This window comes from Passer montanus, unplaced genomic scaffold (assembly GCF_014805655.1).
Source record: "Passer montanus isolate IOZ18808 unplaced genomic scaffold, ASM1480565v1 scaffold182, whole genome shotgun sequence".
Taxonomy (NCBI): Eukaryota; Metazoa; Chordata; class Aves; order Passeriformes; family Passeridae; genus Passer; species Passer montanus.
The window spans coordinates 163,127-167,360 of record NW_024365604.1 but is presented as its reverse complement, the minus strand read 5'-3'; positions in this window follow the sequence as shown (position 1 = coordinate 167,360).

The window sequence follows — 4,234 nt, the reverse complement described above, 5'->3', positions numbered from 1 at the left end:
TAGCTACTTAGATCCTACAGGAGAAGTGTACACAGCTGTAGGTTTGTTTTTTTTCACTTTAAAAGATATTAGAGAAGTAAAAAGGAGACCAAAGCAGAGAATTTTAACATAAATAAGTAGAAAACTACACATTGATAATAAAAATGCTGTTTTTACATTATTTTGAGAGCAAACACACCATCAGGACTGGAACAGGATTAAGATCTTACTAGTAATATAAAAGAATGAAGATAGTCTAGAGAAAAAATAACTAGTATATGAAATTCCTAGTTCCACAAGACAATCAGGCAGGCCAATTTCTATTTCATTCTGACCCTCTCTGGTTACTAACATTCCTCTTCAAACAGATAATACACTTGGTGAAAGTGCTAGCTGCATCTTTAAATAGCAAAAAGTATGTAAAAAATCAAGAGTCATTTTTGTAACTGGAAAAAAATTTTAAAAGAAGATGCAAGAGGAGATTCTTCATTTAAAAATAAATTAATATTTTTTTCATAGTATTCTTTGCATGAATTCTGACCCAGACCAAATAGTAGAAAATTACGCAGAGAGAGCTAGTAGAGACGAAATAACTAAAAGAGGAGGATTTTTGTCAGTGACAAGATATCAGAAATAGTGTTGTGCAAGCATTTGAAGTCTGAAACATTCAGAAATGTTCACTCAAAAGCTGCCTGGAAACTGTGTTCTAAGGACCCCAGGTAATCTGCTTTGCATCTTATTTTATAGCTGGCAGAATCAAAGGAAATGTTGTACTGACAAAATGTTTTACTGAATTTCTGAGAGATAATCTTGCAATATGAGAGTGGGTCTGTGCTCCACTTGGCCTTTATATGAGAGGGGATGGCTTTGAGATCCTTGAAAAAAATATTTTGAACATGCATTTTCCCCCATCTGCCTTACCTGATTGCAAAATCTTAATCACTTGAAATTCAGAGAATGGCAGTTCTGAGACTTCATAATGAAACTAATATTTCTTAAACATAACCACAGGTATTATCTAGCATTCTCATGACTGCAAGAAATGTGACATGGCAAGATAACTGTTGCGGTGAACAATTCATGTGTGGAGACACAGGGCTTGACTCCATTTTAGAAGGTTGATTTATTATATTATATATTATACTAAAATGCTATATTAAAACTATACTAAAAGAACAGAGAGAAAAGAATGATCAGAAGGCTACCAAGAACAAGAATAGAATAGAATGCATAACAAAATCCTGTGACTGCTCACAGCCACAACACAAGTGGCTGTGATTGGTCACTGATTGAAAACATCCACATGGACCAGTGGAAGATGCACCTGTTGCATTCCACAGCAGCAGATAGTTATTGTTTGTATTTCTTTCCTGAGGCCCTCAGCTCTCACGAGGGAAAAATCCTAAGAAAGGATTTTTAAAAAAATATCATAACTACAGTTAACATGCAACTGGACAACCATACTTGTGAGGGTGCAGAATCAGTAGCTGATCAAACACAATACTGTGAAGCTAGAAGGGCCACAATTTTATAATTCTTCCACAAATTTAGCAATTTTTTTCTTTAAAATGGTTGTTTTCTTTAAAATAGTGTCTCTGCAAGATATTCCAGTATAAATTTTATTATAGTCTTTTGTAATAATCATCCTTATTTTTTCCCTAGAATATGGTTTCCTATTCCTCCTTTACACTTAGGATCAGAAAGGGACTTCCTAGCTTATCAGTTCTTTCTCATTTCTTTATCCTGGTTATAACTTGATTGAGCTACATTTGGAATTTAAAATTCTGTAAATCCATTACTAGTTTGTTCCAAAAACTCACCTCTACTGAAGATTAAAAGGTTTTTAGTGTCAAAGAGAAAATTAATTATTTGGAGAAGAGAAAATTAATTGTAGTCAGTTTGCTCATTTGTTCTGAAAGTGTCTGTTGCATTTTATTTTTTTCCTTATGGTTGCATATTTCATGAAGCACTTCAACTTTTTAGATTGAACAAGCTTGTTTCATTAACCTTTTTGTAGAAAACAAACTTCTCTGTTATATTTCTGCACATTTTATGCTGCAAAATTGATTTCATCTGAAGTTGAGGATACGAGTGGTACACTATATAGAATAACATCAAAAAGAATTTTAGCAGATACCTCTGACTTCACTCATAAACTGTTGGTCATATTTGCCCTTTTGATGAGCATCTTTGCAAATACCTCATCTTTGCAAATACCTCACCAAAATCACCTCACAGTCTTTTATTTATTTTTTTAAAATCTGAGCACTCTACATACTATTGTAGAAACCACTTACATTTTGCCATTTTCACCTAGGATTTGTATCCAGTCTTAAAAGCCAGGAACATAAACTTCTGTTATGGCTTTAGATACTGTCTCAGAGTAAAGCAGTTTACAAAAGCTGGTTAAATCTTCCACATTTCTCTGTAAATTGCTTTTGGGGACATAACCAGCACAAAGATACATATTTTATTCTCTGCCTCTCTCTTCCTGTCCCTGTAGGTTTCTCCTAAAATCTGTACTCTACTAAATTCAACCCAATTTAATTTCCTTGATTATTCAATTCCCTATTTAATTTTTAGATTAGACCTACACTGGACACCACAATGTTACTCCCCAGTTTTCTTAAAAATGTTGTTGGCTTCATCTGAACACAGTTTGTTTTTCGTTCCAAGCTCCACTAGCTTATCTTTCTGCCTTGTGTTCTGTCACCTTTCTGTGGTGATAAAACAATACCACCAACTGGTAGAGTGACAACTAAATAACAACAAACCTAGCTGATCTGGCAGATCAAGGGAGGTTTTCATGTCTTATTAGCAGTATAATAATTAAGCAATTTCATAGGTTACTCTTACTATGCAGGCATGTAGGTACTCTAGCAAAGATCAGGATATGTTTTCAAATCGCACATCCTACTTTACTGTAATTAGGAGGATATAAAAGAAAACAAAAAAAATGGAAACACAAAAAGAAGTTCCTTTAAACAGACTGGTATGCCAGCTGGTTTAGGCATATTCTTAGACCTCTCATGAAGCTGTTGACTGGGATATATATTGATAGCCACTTGAGGAAACAACATTCTGGATTAAAGCCTGAAATTATAATTCAGTGACCAGCAGAGGAATGCTTCACTGGGAAGCTGCTTTCTGCACTCCTGTGGGCTTGGGAAGGTCACTTCTAGCTGTGGGTGTGGGGCAGGAGGGAGCCTCAGGTGGCCAAGGAGGAGGATGGAGAAGACCCAGGGAAGTCCATGGCCCTCCAGCTCTAGCCACCACACACTGTCCCTACAGATGCCAGAGAAACGTAAGTAACAGCTGATTTTCCATTTTCAACCTATCTATTTGAATAAATGGAAACATAATCTCTCATGTGATTTGTTTTCTTTTTACAGAAGAATGTCTCCATTAAGTTCCTGTGTTATATAAATACTGGAAAATGTGTGTTTGTATCTAAGAACAGTTGGTAATTCAAGATGATGCACTGGCTTTCGCTCTGAAACCCAAGTCACTGCTGATGTCTCCAGTTTGCATCTTCTTTCTCTTGATTAAAAAATGCCTTGACTCTTTTCAGGACTGACTTGTACTGCCCAGAGATGAACATCAGTGGTAAAAGCTCTCAGTCTGGATCCCCAGACTCTCACCCAGTTATGCTTGTGAAGATGAGTTAATTTATACTAAATAAAAAAAGCCTCAGACTTTCTTATGCCCTTGACAAATTCTCATGATTGATATCTGCAACTGAGTCAATGTGTTTAATGACTGGGAACTCTGGGAACTTTCTGAGGTACAGGAAGAGAGTAATATTTCAAAAGGATAGCATCTGCAAATATCCAGAGTTTTGTTATGGGCAAATCATGTTGCCCTAAGTGGGAAAGTACTGTATCTGGTACATTTTGCAACTTTTCCCTTTTTGCAACACTTACATGGAACATTTTAATGTCTTTGGGTTTTTCTGTTTCTTGAAAGGAACATTCCCGATGACTTTTCTCAGATACGTGACTTATTGTTATTATTATACTTCTTTTTTCCCTCAGAAAGAATGTTGTTGGAGAACATCGACATGCCTGTCCACCCGCCAACATTCAGTAAATCTCTCAACCCTGTTGATGTTACGAGGCCGCGGTGCGGAGGGATGCCCCTGTAGGGCCGGCCGCAGAGCAGGAGCGGGGCGGGCCGGGGAGGGGCGGTGGAAGCACCGCCACCTGCGCGGCGGAGCCGGGCCGCCCTCGGGGTATTTAGCGGAGCGTTGGGCACG